The sequence below is a fragment of the Silurus aristotelis genome, assembly GCF_946808225.1.
Source record: "Silurus aristotelis genome assembly, chromosome: 8".
Classification (NCBI taxonomy): domain Eukaryota; kingdom Metazoa; phylum Chordata; class Actinopteri; order Siluriformes; family Siluridae; genus Silurus; species Silurus aristotelis.
The window spans coordinates 3,196,223-3,211,198 of record NC_139581.1 but is presented as its reverse complement, the minus strand read 5'-3'; the positions used below and the strand labels follow the sequence as shown (position 1 = coordinate 3,211,198).

General features: G+C 41.3%; 1 protein-coding gene and 1 long non-coding RNA gene across 2 annotated transcripts in view; both read right to left on the bottom strand.

Moving 5' to 3' along the window:
• nlk2 (nemo-like kinase, type 2) overlaps positions 1-14,976 on the bottom strand; it is a 74,599-nt gene that overhangs the window by 48,386 nt on the left and 11,237 nt on the right. The gene's annotated exons all lie outside the window — the stretch shown is intronic.
• Positions 6,534-11,803, bottom strand: LOC310729734. Its single transcript, XR_014534635.1, has 4 exons — positions 11,181-11,803; positions 8,910-10,979; positions 8,438-8,536; positions 6,534-7,371 (listed from the first exon to the last, which is right to left on the bottom strand). It is a non-coding gene; the product is annotated as an uncharacterized lncRNA (long non-coding RNA).

The following is a 14,976-nucleotide window of genomic DNA, read 5'->3' as shown; positions in this document are numbered from 1 at the left end:
TTAACGTGTAAATTAAACATTACGCAGACTTCGTAAAACCAATCTTCACCGACCGGCACATTCTTCTCACCGCCGCTGAAGTCGAGTCGACGAGACACAAAGCTGCTGGAGGTTGCTGCTAGATCTGGTGCTAAAGAAAGCAGAAGAGTGTTGGAGGTGTCTTGGCTCACTCTGCATTTCATGCCACTGGCTTGCAACACACTGACTCACACCTTGCTGTAGGGAACAGAAGAGAAGAAAACTTTCTACTCCGAAGCTCAGGAAGCTCATAGTGTAGGATGGTGGTGTGCGAACGAGCAGGAGATAACGCAAATCCTCGGGTTCTCCTGTCATGGCTCGGTGTGTTCTCAGGAGACGGCCTCACAGAGATGTTCCCGGCTAAATCCGTAACCAGCATCGCAGCCAGACTGTCCAGACCCTACCACCCCCCCTCAAAAATCCGGTAGGTTTTGCTACACGCTGATTAAAAAGTGTGCTTAGCATCTTTGCTCATCCTGCGATAGAGCGTCTCACTCCAGGCTCTCACAAACGTCACGAGCAGTCGGTTTTGCTCCTCTCATTAATATTTCACCGTCTATTATTGAAACCGAGAGACAAAAGCCTGCGATGGCCCTATTTTTAGAAGGAAGCCAATGTAGCGTTTAGGGTTTTTAAAGAAAGCAATTTATGAGCCAAGAAACGAAAATGAAGGAATGAAAGGTCACTTCACAGTGTTATTTATTGATAGAGCACCGCTTTGAGGTGAAAGAGCTCTGGCGTGAGAGCTGGACATTGTAGGGCTGTTTAGCGGCAAAGGTCTGCCGATACGATACGTATCGCGATACAGGGGTTGCGATACGATATGTTGCATTACTGTAAGCGAGGTGACATATTGGGATATTTCTTATTTTAGGAATAGGATATAATTTTAGTTGAAAAACATTAGGATACATACATTGTATGCAAACTATAAAAAAAATAAAACATTGTATGCATTTGCATTAATTACCTAATATAAAGTGGAATTATGAATGTATTATTAGTATTACCATTAGCATTAGGCTAGTAGTAGAAACGTAGTAGTAGCGATAACTAGCGATTGCCATCTAAAAGCTACAATCGCAGGGAGGCAAGAAAATAACGAGTTAAAAATACTATTGTTTCTTCTATAAAGGTAGAGAATGCAGTCAGGCAAGGAAAGATGGGCGTGTCCTGCCCTCGCACATGCAGTACGCTCTAAATTTAGCTTTGTGTATTTAACAACAGTCTTAAAGCCAATGAATTAAGCTTCGTCTGGTTATAAGTGCAACCACGATCTGCACACGTTGTTGAGATTTCGAACGCCATCTTACCATTTTCCTGCCTAAAAAACAAAACGTATCACCAGTCAATGCTGCGACTACTTCCGGCGGAAGTTAGTTCGTTCGATCCATCCATCCATCCATCCATCCATCCATCCATCCATCCATAGCTGTCTGTCTGACTATCAAGCCCCGGTATCGCCAAGCTGCCACTCTTGGGCCCTTAAACAAGGCCCCTAACCGTCCAGGGGCGCCGTATCATGGCCGATCCTGCGCTCTGACCTCTATCTATCTATCCATCCATCCAAACAACTGCCATGAATCTTATGATTTTTTTTCGATAGTGTTTTTTTTGAGAAGCGATACAGCATCGCCAAAAACAAAAAAAAACCTGCGATACTCAAGCATATCAATATTTTCTTACATCTGTAGTACAACGTCGATCAAACTGAAACATCCTCTGATGTAGGACACACACCCCTGGATGTATATCTATATCGGATTACAGTGTTAACCTGAGCGAGGCAGGTAGGAAGCCTAATGACTGCTTGATGACTGCACCCTCCTTGGCTGCGCATGGCTATGGTTAACCTGGTTACCACGGAAACAGCTCACAGTGGCAAGAAAAAGCTCGTTTACAGGCATTACAGTGGATCAAATTATTTCACAAATCGCAGCAAGACACTTAGATTTCCACATGTGAACAAAATGAGATTTGTTAGATTCGAATATTATTCTTGCAGGTCAGGAGGTGAGAAGGAATCACCCTGCAGATTTAATAGGGAAAAAAACAAAAACAAAAAAAAACTTAGAAATTGTACTTGTAACCTTTAATGGTTATAATGGGAATAGTTTTGGTTTGAATGGAAAGTGTAATGGTGTGAAGGTCTCTAGTGGTAGTCTTTTGACTTCTAATAATAAATAATGCATTAATAATGAATGAGTAGAAGAAGTGGCAGAAAATTACATGAGTGGATTCACATCTCACATAGCCAACGATACGATAAAACGATTAAGATACATATGAAGCAGCTACCGATGCGATACGATACAATTCACCAGGTACAATTAAATATGGCACTGATTTCACTTACACTATTATTTTTTTGGTTCAGACAGAGAGCAAATCATAATTTTTTCTTAAGTGCCTTCACAAACACAAACAGGCCTTTGTAGTGTAAAAAAACAAAAAAACAAAGATGAAATGAAGCCAGACGTTCTTTTTTCTGTTCTGTCCTGTTCTTTTCCTGTTGTGTCTGCAGGTAGACGCAGCTCTACCTCTGCCAGGTTAATCTGTATTCTATGCGACTCTCAAGACACGCCTCGGTCTCCGTAGATTTGCGATTCGTCGTATTCACGTTGCAGCAGCGGTTTCAACATTTCAAAAATCTAATTATTTGTCACTTTCTAAATAATATATACTATACTAACTTTATATATATATATATAAAAAATAATTAATAAAAAACTCATTACTTTGTCTTTGTGAGTGAATTTTGTTCCCATTACAGATACTACCCAGGTATGACAGTTCACACGGTGCGGTCCGAGGTTATATCTAATGACGCCCGGTGTGTGCTGTGCTTCAGCCTGTCACAAGGGATGAACATAAAGAGAATTAGAGAGAATCCAGCTCTTTGATAGAGAGGCACAGGAGAACACAGTGGCTACAGTGTTTCTGGCTCCTCGTTCCCATTCACTTTGATTTGCCTAATTAACCCAGACCCGACTCTGCTCCCATCGCTGCTTAGCATCCGAGCCAAGTTTAAACACACGCTCACGTCTGGGCAGCGAATGCGCCTCGTTTAACCACATGAAACTGGGGTTTAAAACGGAGTAAATCAGACGCCTCACTCATCATTAACTCAGACCCGGTTAAAAACGTCCCGGCTGGGTTACAACCGTCCTCTGGATGATGACGGGCGTGTTTGGATTAGCGAGGCGCGGATTAGCATACGCCTGCATAATGAATCGTAAAGGCAGATCGTCTCGTGGTAAGATCTGGAGTCCCCTCACGTCTCGCCTGACACACTTTGAAGAAGGCTTTGAACAAGGAGCCAGTGTGAGATGCCTCGGCACGTCACGGAGATACATGAACAGCAGCAAGACAACTCGAAACCTTCTACTGAGCAAGTGTGAGGAACAAAATTTATTCATATTTCAGATTTGCCCTCCATCAATTAGCGAGAGGTGCAAGATTCTTGGTGGATCACTGCGTTTGTAAAAAAAATAATAATAATATACGTGTCATATTAGCATTTCTTCAATACACAGCATGAGACTGAACACCATCCTGAGCTAGAGGTCCAACGATATGGGTTTTTTCTCTGGCTGATGCAGATATTTAAAAATCGGGGCAGCCGATAAAAAATATTTTTGCTTTATATATTTACAGTTCTAAATCTTCCCATTTTCCCTGTTTGAATGCTGAATACAGACTACTGCCACCTGCTGGTATGGGAAAGTTCTGTTCTCTCACACCACATCCAAACACTCAATAACTTGACAACTGCCCTCTTCCACATACTCAAATGCATACAAGTATTATGGGATATACCCGATTTAGACAAAAGTAAGTGGACACCTGAGCATAAGATTGGTGCATGTTGTTCACTAGATTAGCCAAAACGTTGTTATTGAAGTCAGGTATTGATGTAGGTGAGGTGAGGAGGCCTGGGGTGCAGTCAGGGTTCCAGTTCATCTCAAAGGTGTTTAATAAGGTTGAGAGCTCTATAGCAGGAGATCTCCCTCTTCAACCCACTCTATGACGTCGCTTCTCAGATCTAATCTGTCCATAAAGCAGTGTATACAGAGATAAATATGGAGACCGACGCACAGTATAACCCAAATGCTGAGTGTTTAGAGTCTGTTCCAGAGGTGGTTAAGGCACTCAACTATGGATCTGAAGGTCAAGTTCAAATCCCAGCACCACCAAGCTGCCACTGTGGGGACCCCTGAGCAATCACTCTGGATGAAGGTGTCTGCTAAATGCTATAAATGTAACCCATCCTTCGTGCCAATAGAGGAAAAGAGTATAATAAACAGATACAGTGAATTTTTAATACTGCAGTCTATTATTATTATGATGATAATTATTGCTATGCAGTCTGAAGTGAAGGTAATGCTCCCAGATGTGGCATAGGTACACAGGGAAAGTCACTGGATCCATCCCACAATACTCAGCCCTCAATAACAAGTCTTGTAGAACAAACCCGAAGGCCTTCAGAAATCATTTACAAGGTGACTGCAGATTTGGGTCGTTGACCTAGTTATGTGGAAAATGACACGTGGTGCATTTGACACAAACATGCCCTCAGCGCTAAATTTTAAATAAGGGTGGGGGGGAAAGTGTGTGTGTGTGTGTGTGTGTGAGGGAGAGAGAGAGAGAGAGAGAGAGAGAGAGAGAGAGAGATCGGGGGGGCTGGTGTGTAAACTTCACCTCATTAAAATGGGGAATAAAAGAACTACATTATTCACAAGGGAACGTCGTCGGGGAAGATTTCGGCTCTGCGACGTCCCTTTTCAGGTCTAATCTGCCCATAAAGCAGATTATATGAAGATAAATATAGCGACTGACGCACAGTATAACCCAAATGCTTAGTGTTGTCCCAGTCATAGACCTCACAGTAACTCGAGCTCATCCTCGTTTCATAAACATTATGCGATTTAAAAAAATATATATATATAGTTTTACACCTGAACAGGTGAATCTCATTCTTTAAATTATTGAGCGTTTAACGTGATCATTAATACGCATCAAACCTTTTTTGGCAAATCAGAAGGATCAGATTCACAAAACAAACAGTGCATCAGGTGATCAAGGCTCTGCCCGAGGTCAGCTTCTCACCCGAACAGAGGGATCATTAATCCAAATCCGATTTTCTCCTTTGGGTCCGGATCGCCGAGTTTGCTGCGGAAATGATGCCGAGATTCCACGTGTGAAAATGAAGATTTGCTGAGCCAAACTTTGTCTTAATACATTTATTATTAAAACCTTACACTACTATACTTTACTTACTATAATTTATATAGCATATGCATTAAACAAGTTTTTATATAAGGAGTTGTTTCCTACTTAAAGATGCTAAAGAGCCATAATAAAGTACAATCTGGCAACAAAAAAAAAAAATTCCCTGTTCTTATGGAAACCACTGCATCTAAATTCACCTCGGAGCAGGTTATCGATAATAAATAATTTATAATAAATGTAATTACAGCCAGCTATAAAAAATTATGAACAGCTTGTTTGCAATTAGTCTGAGAGTATCGCTAATATTTCAGCGGGAAATGGCAAAATTTACGACAGATATCCGATATTTTATTTTGTGTTTCGAATATTTTCAGGTTGTACACTGGATTTTTTTTTAAATGATTCGCTGAATAGGTACAAAAAAAAAAAAATAATTCATAAGCAACAAACAATAAAATAATACTAAATCCTGAAATATATGTATACGAGCTAATTCATTAATAAAAAAAAAAAAAAAAAAATTAAGGCAAAAAAAAAAAAAAAAAAAAAAAAAAGAAAATCATGTTAAAAGAAATTTTATTAGCAATTTAAGCGAATATCATTCGTAGAAATAATTTAATTCTGAGGTAGGATATAAATAGCAGTAGGACTTTGACAGGTCCTTGTGGAACACCAGATTTTACCTCAGTACGTGTAAAGAACCAGGAGTCTGATAAGACCTACACCAGAGTCGTTCCCTGGACTCCAAAATGTTCTCGTTTATTAAGTGGAATATCAGGATCGATGTTATGAAAAGCTGCACCGAGGAACACAAGGAGACACGGCCCTGCTCAGAGACTAATAGCAGGTCATTTACAACTTTAACCAGCGCTGCCTCTGGGATATAACGAGGCCTAAATCCTGACTGTGATACAACATTCATGTTATATAGAAATGTAGATGTAGATAACTGCTGTGCTGTAGCCTTTTCTAGATACTTGGAGATAAAATGAAGGTTCCAGTGATCCTGTCTCGTTCTTCTTTCCGTACCTGCCCTTTTCCATCCTGACGTCTCACCTCTGGATGGAGTTCTCTTCGATTAAAAATTAATCTTAAATGATGGAACTATAATGAAGAGACATTGAGGATGAGAATGCGTTCCTTTCCGAGTCTGGTTCCTCTCAAGGTTTCTCTCTCATTAACATCTCAGAGAGTCCCGGTCAATTCCCTCCCACCCCCCATACTGTTGCCACTGAAGTCTCGTATTCTTCTGTTGAGACAATGTCCTATTTATTTGTCATATATTTCCGTATACTATTACATGCTCCAGCAGCATTGATCACTTTTTCTATTTTTTTATCCCTATTTTCAACTTAAGACAACAAAAAAACCCACGTGTCCTGATACCCAGAACGGAGAAGGTCCCTGTGTCTGGTGTTACTATAGAAACGATAACGCATTAGAACAAAAGCCCTTATATAAATCTGTCATTTGCAGCTGGATGGCAATTATAGAAAATTAATCAACACCTTCCGCTTCCGGAACTCAGCTCTTCGGATCTCTAGACTCGGACAGAAAGTTAATAAGAACTGGCCCCTGATGAAAAAAAACCCCACTCAGAGCTGCGATGAGGACATGGAGACGTGCCCAGACGTTGCCGTGGCGCTGCATGTTGTTAATCTTCACCTGGTTATATAACGAGCGAGCAGGTTAGCGGTAGTTAACCCATGACACCCACATAAGCGTTTGCTCCGATTCACTTACCGCATGATCGCGGAGAAACAGAGCGCGGCGGCATGAGGGAGAATCACGGAGCTGTAAATATTACTGCAATAAGAGGTGCTTGTTCCAATAATGAGAGAGTGAAGAGAACGAAGAGAGCGAGGGATAATAGACCATTAGCTTATCATCCCTTATTATCTGCCCTGCGCTCTTCTGCTTTCCTCTGCCGAGCAAAGCTCCTAGAAATGCTGATAGATAGATAGATAGATAGATAGATAGATAGATAGATAGATAGATAGATAGATAGATAGATAGATAGATAGATAGATAGATAGATAGATAGATAGATAGATATTCATTCTTTCTTTCTCCACTGAAATACTCTGTCCTTTCATTCTTTCTTCCATTCTTTCTTTCTTTCTTTGTCCCTCTATTCTTTCTTTCTTTGTCCCTCTATTCTTTATTTATTTTTCTACTGAAATACTAGTCTTTCTTTCTGTCCATTTATTCTTTCTCTCTTTCTCTCTTTCTTTCTTTCTCCACTGAAATACTTTTCTTTCTTTCTTTCTTTCTTTCTTTCTTTCTTTCTTTCTTTCTTTCTTTCTTTCTTTCTTTCTTTCTTTCTTTCTTTGTCTTTTCTTTCTTTGTTCCTTTTGCTTCTATGCAACAAACTCAGTAATGTATCCATATAAAGATTCACTTTGACCAAATAAATCTATAAATGTCCAGATGTTCCACTTGATTTTCATTGAAAAATCCTCCTTTAGCATGAAGAACAGCTTTTTACACTCTCAGCATCCGGACACTTCGTTTCTCCAAACATTCAGCTGAAACACTTTATAAAACTCTCCACAGATGTTCTTCACTAGTTGGAGAGTCCTTTCTTTCTTGTGATGCAGTTCGTCTCAGAGCAGTTCAGTAGGTTATAAGTGTGGTGACTGAGCAGGTCGTTCCATGATGGATATCAATCCAGACCACTGTTTGTTCTATAAATAACACTTACAGAACTCGTCTAGACGGAACTACATGGTGTTGAAGTGTGGAACGGGAGCCATGTTGGTTCACTTTCCAGAACCTTCACTGCTCCAAAACAACCCCAAACCATTAATCTTCCACCTCCATGTGCGAGTGTGGGGGTGAGGGAGTCTGATCACATCTTCTCGCCTGTTCTTCTTCATACACAAGTTCTTCTGGTAGAGACACAAATGTCAAATATGTCCACAATTCTTGTGTTTTCACCATTTGCATCTAAGCAAAAGGAACATGCATGTGCTTAAAAACCACTGTAAAGCTGCCAAACCACAGTGTGATAGAGTTTGTCATGAAGCCACTTGTAACGTTACACGTCGAACTTTCACGGTACAGGGCTTTCGCTTCGGTACGCAATTCATTTTACGTACGGCAAATAATTCAAATGAGTTCCTTCAGGAACGTATTAAGTGGCGGACCGCACATTTGTTTAGTCTCCGGCTCGCACTTTGGGCACGTTTTATTATTATTAAATTTGAGAACATACACAACAATGCCAGGGGTATAAAAAAAGAAAGTCGCGTAGCACAGTGTCACTGTGACGGCTCGCTCCGTACTGGAAATACCATTTATAACGAGCTGTTTTGCAAATGCGTGAAGTCGCAGCCGCTCCCTGATTAACGACATTCTTTAGAGTTTTATGTCCAGCGTCAAGAAAAAAATCCTGACAATTGCACATATCGAGGAAGTAAATAAATAAATAAAGGATGAACATAAAATAGACTCTTTGGTCTTAATTTTTTTGGTCTTAATTTAAATTTTTTTAATGAATTTTTTTTTTAACATATGTTGGAATGGAAAATCTCCTGCTGCAGAGCTCTGAGCTCAATGCTACTGAACACCATTGGGATGAATGAATCTCACACAAATCTCCACAGAATCTAGTGGAACATCTTCCAGAAGACTGGACCTTATTGGTGTTTAGAAACGTTTGCCCATATATTGTCTCTGCTATAATGTAAATGAGAACAATTGTTTGATGAACGTGTGTAAATTGCGGTGGTATAAGAGGAATAAATGTTATTGTTGATGATTGTACTCGAGCCTGTGGTCAGTACAGGAGTGAGATCGGGATTTCAGGTTCATCCACAAATCTCTCTTACACAGCAGTGCATCATTAATCCGCCACACATTCCTCAAACTTCTCTCTCCACTCTCCTAAATCCCCACTACACAGTGTGTGTGTGTGTGTGTGTGTGTGTGTGTGTGTGTGTGTGTGTGTGTGTGTGTGTTTTGCCCCCATGTAAACCCTCACAAATAGGATCAACCATATGGCTAAATCAGAGAGAGGGATTTTCAAGATGGGAAAGGAAAGACACAAGACACTCATCTGAGATTAAAATAATGAATAATGAGTAGAGGCAACCGAGTATACAACAGCAGAAACAATGTAAACAACAACCCTAACAACGACCTCAACAACCTACACATTCATGTAAACAATAGCAACAATGTCAACAAACAGCAATAGCGCAAAACAACCTCAACAGCAACAACAATCCGAACAGCATCAACAAAGTAAACAGCAACAACCTCAACAACAACCTACACATTCATGTAAACAATAGCAACAACCTCAACAACCTTAACAGCAGTGTAAACAACAGCAAAAACAATCCGACTAGCATCATCAAAGTAAACAGCAACAACCTCAACAACGACCTCAACAACAACGTGAAGCAACCTAATCATTGTAAACAACAGCAACAATAAAAACAAAGTGCAACAAGGTAAACAACCACAACAGTAATCACATAAACAGCAACAACCTCAACAACAGCGACAATATAAAACAGCAAAAACAACAATGTGAACAGCTATAACCTCAACATCGTAAAACAACCTGAATATCCATGTAAACAACAACAAAACAACAACGCTTACAACCGCCACGGCAACAACCTAAACAACAGCGTAAGCAACAACGTGAACATAAAAACAGCAACAGCAGCAACTTAAACAGCAACCCGAACTGCATAAACAACAACGGGGAAAAAAACAACAACCGCAACGTAACATAAAACACCTTAAACATCCATGTAAACAATGTAAGCAAACAGCAACAACATACAACAATAATCCAAACAACATTAACAAAATAAACAGCAACAATGTAAAATAAACAGCAACAACAGCGTGAACATCATCACAAACCAACCAGGCGTGATGGAATCATTGCTGAGGGCGTGTGGTTTCTGGGTGAAAAACTGTTAAAGCTACTGGTTTTTACAGCAGTGAACAAATCAGAGAGAAAAAACAAAACAAAAAAACAACTTCCTTTATTTCTGTATAAAGAAACTCCAGCCTGAGACATGTTCCCAAGGGGTTCAAAATCTGTAACAATTACTTAAATTAAATAACCGTTACTGAAACACACAGAGAGATGAAGCGAGACAGAGAGAGAAAGACAGAGAAACACATGGGGAAAGAGAAAGAAAGACACAGACAGACAGACAGACAGACAGACAGACAGACAGACAGACAGACAGACAGAGAGAAATGGATGGAAATAAAATAGCATGTACAGCAATCATGAGTGTGTGTGTGTGTGTGTGTGTGTGTGTGTGCACGCGTGTGTGTTTTAACACGATGTTGGGTGGTGTTATCAGAAAAGGGGAAGGTGTGGGACACAGATAACGGTTGAGGACTCCACCCTGTCGCTCTGCTCTCTGTAGACTCGCTGTCCTCTTCACACACAGGCCACACAGCTCACTGCCTGAAAACACATGGTTTATGTTCAACGTTCTCATCAGCTACAGAAGGTAAAACTGTTAGAGAACAGCAGGAAGAGCACAAGCCCAGAGTACAAGCACCTGGTGTAAACACTGGGTATGCGGAACTGGGTATAAATTCTGGGGACAAGACACTGGATATTAGCATGATGTATGACTCCTGTGTATACAAACTGGGTATACACACACACACACAACACACACACACACACGTGAGACCTGGAGACAAACTGGGCACACACCGGGCATGAGACCTGGACATTCACACTAAGCACACACACTGGGTACATGCACTGGGTATGAGACCTATGCGAGCACACAGTGAGTACACGTGCTGTGTAATAGACCTGAGCACACACACTGGGTACACGTGCTGGGCACATGTGCTGGGTATGAGACCTGGGCCTACACACTGGGTACACCAGACCTATGCAAGCACACAGTGAGTACACGTGCTGAGTAGAAGACCTGAGCACACACACTGGGTACAAGTCCTCAATATACAAGAGCAGTGACTATAAGCACTATGCATACACAGTTAATACAAGCACTGGGTATAAACACTGGCTGCTTGACCCATGACCTTTGAAACACTTCCATCAACTCACGCTGACCGAGTTCACAGAAAGTTCTGCGCAACCATCTACACACAAAACCCCATCAGTACGAGTTGTGAAGAAAGTTTGGCAGCTGATGGTTTCAGCGCCCCGGCGCGGTTCCTCCACTTCTCCATTAATCTAGTTTTTAATCACTAGCTAACTGGATATCACGAGCACCGTGTGCAGGAAAGCGTATGCAAAAACACAAAAAACAGTCCCAATGAACACGTTTATTCAGTTACTTACAAACCTGAAGCATTTCATGAATAATTAACCCAAATTTGTTTTCTTTAAAAGCTTTCGGCTGCAGACGTCTAGCGGATAATCGCAATTATTTGCCATCATAATGCAGATTATATCCCTCCGTTATTTCTGAGAGCATGAGCAGTAGCTATTTTTCTGCCAATCTTATGATATAACGCCTCTTTTTACTATTTTTGCACCTAGATTTGCTTTTTTTTTAATCATTGTTCGCCCATTCCTACGAGAACGTAGGAATTTCTAAGTTTCTTTGACTAACCCGTAACGCTGTTGCCAAGAAAAATAAAAAAGCACGAGTTTGGAAACCTGTCTGTGCTTATATGATTTCTGTTGCAACTGGAGTTAGCGAGCTCTCCCTTCACCCAGACTCAACGCGTTACAACGGCTTGTATCTAAACAGTAGCCTACCAAGAAAGTCATTGTTCACTGTCTTCCTCCTTCCTTTCACAAATATTACTCTCAGGAGTTTATATCTTTTGTCATCGTCGTGCCTAAAAAAAAAAAAAAAAAAGTTTTTTCTCCCGCTGCCGTGCAGCTCAGAACACAGGTGAGGTGCGTTTTTCCGTTCGGACATTTCATTAGTCTAATGTTATGTCGCTCAGTTTTTTGGCTTGAAGTTTGTGAAACCGGGAAAAACCCAGGAAAAAATACATAAATAAGCCGCTTCGTTGTTTAAGCCGCGGGGTTCAAAACGTGGAAAAAAAGTAGCGGCTTATAGTCCGAAAAACACGGTACTCTGAAACCTCGCCACCATTTAGGTCAATATTCATCACTGAAGTCTCACGACGAGTGAGAAGGCCAATTGTGTGTTTTTGCGCAAATTCTACAGGAAAGAAAACGCTAAAGTATAAACGATCCATGAAAAAAAAAAGCGTAGCAACTGTTTTGAACTGTTCGGGCCGACCTTTCCCTCACGATGTCCAGCTTTTCTTTAAAAGTCTGTCTTGTAAATGCCCTTGTTAGTGTAACCAAATCAATTTCTTTTCTGTCAGTGGTTGTGGAATGAGCAGCTTTTAGATTGTGGAGTATTGTCATTTCAAACATATATATCTGACGCAGTACACAGTGAAATGAAACAACATTCCTCCTGAACCCTGATGCTACATACAACAACATAAAACAACAATCACAGAAACAGAACCACACAGGGCCAAGGACTAGTAGCAAAAATGTAAACAGAAAATTGTGCAAATGAGCAAATAGCAGCAATCGAGATAACGTGAACAGTAACTTGTGCAGTTTGCTACAGATGTGGGTCGCGAGCTCTGACTAGCACGCTTTTTGACCGTCAGTAATAAAGGACGTATTAATGCTGACGTCATTAGACGCCTGCGAGCGGGCCTGGGAGTAAGCAAGCTGCGGTTTGATTGGTTAACGCAACAACTTCAGGCATCATGGAGTTTATAGTAGTAAAAAAAAAAAAAAGCCTGCAGAGTTCATAGTGCTGGTTTTAAGATAGCGTGATGTGATGGGTGAAAGTCTGATTGGATGGAACCAGATGAACCATTGGTGTATCTGATATCGTTTAGCTTGTTTTTGGTTCAAGGACATTTTCTGTTGGAGCTATTTCTTTTATTCTCAGACCGGTGAGGAAATGAATGTGTAAACACAAAAAAAACATACTACTTTCGGAAAATTCCACAAAGAATTGAAAAGAAAAGAAATCATTTTTGCATTCAGGCTCTGAGAGAAAGAAACGCGTCCAACTGAGTGTTCAGTTTGCCACTTCTGAAGGCCAGAATAAATAAATACTCTAGATGCTAGACAGATAGCGCTGAGTGTCTGGGGAGCTTTCTGGCTCGAGACGCTTCCAGTAACGGTGGCCAGTCGCGTCTGTGGATTCATCTTCATCGCCGGCTAACGCTGCTGAGACAAACACACACGGATCTCAACCGATCACCTCCTGGACTTCACTTTTCACGTTTCCGCTCGCTGTGAGAATCGTGACGTGTGACTTCAACGTGCCGAAATGTTTTCAGAGGTTCGCCAAAGCATAGGATCAAAACTGAAAACAGGATCGTTACCTACTAAACTAACATCAGATCGCAATTTAATAATTATAATGAGGTCCCTGTGTGTACATAATGTCCTGGGATTTCAGAAAGCAGAGTGATGCAGAGTTGCTGCTGAGATCAATGACACAATTTACAATGACACAATCGTGTCTTTAAAACAGGGTAAGTGGAGACATGGCCTAGTCTACTCAGGAGTCTTAAAGAATTAGTACGACGTATCGAACAAACATTAAAATGCGACACAAAAGTTTTATATTTTTACCATTTTTTCGTATCACTATCGTCATTGTAAGATAAAAAAAATTGCAAGCCGAACCAGCGTAACCGGAGGACTGCCTGTACATTACTTTATCAGATCTTCATGGAGCTGACTTTGTGCACAGGAGCATTGTCATGCTGGAACAGGTTTTGGGTCTCCTGGAAAAGTCAGGTGCCTTTTACACATTTGTCCACATTGTGTACTATAATATCAAACCCGTGCAGGTTTGTGAGATCTGATTAAATCGCTCGGTCGCGAGTCTGATGCGAGCGCTCTGGCGATGGCCGACTCCCATTTAAAGATCACAGAGAGCCAAGTGTGTGAAATGCTGCTGTTTCCAGTCACAGGTTCAACGCTCGGCCATGAGATCTCTGAGTGATACGAGCCGAGGATCAGGAGGTCTGAGTCAGCGTTTTCTTCACACACATCTGCTTCCACTTTACACTCGCTGTACCATGAGTGTCTAGTGTGTAGTGAGAGACTAGTGAGCATGTAGTGAGAGACTTGTGAGCCTGTAGTGAGCGTGAAGTGAGAGACTAGTGAGTCTGGAGTGAATGACTAATGAGCCTGTAGTAAGCCTGTAGTGAGTCTGTAGTGAGCGTGTACTGAACCTGTAGTGAGTCTGTAGTGAACGACTAGTGAGCCTGTAGTGAGAGACCAGTGAGGCAGCATGATGGCAGCATGATGGTGATGATAAATAATTCACCTGAACCCATCAGTGTTTAGAAAGTGTTTTGTAATCCACATCAGTATAAGGTTAAGGCATGAAGGAAGCTGATGTGGCGCTGATGCGGTCGCTGCGTCGGATCTGAGCAGGACACGTGGAACCCTGACGTGGGCGAGAAGGAGCGGCCGCAGCTGGCTCTTCTGAAAGGAGCACAAATAGGACTGGCTTGGCTCAAGGCGTGCTCCTCATTTCTGCTTTGAATAGGTGGCAAATCATTCAGACACAAGGCCAGACATATTCAAATTCCATTGTTAAAATAAGCAGCGCGCTGCCAGATACGCTTACGGCATCCAAATCCAGCGTGTTCCCCTAAAACCCTGAGAGACAAGTTTCTAAATGAGGACACGCGACTCATGAGCTTCTCCTGAAACTGGGCCACACTTCTTTTTATTATCCTCCAAAA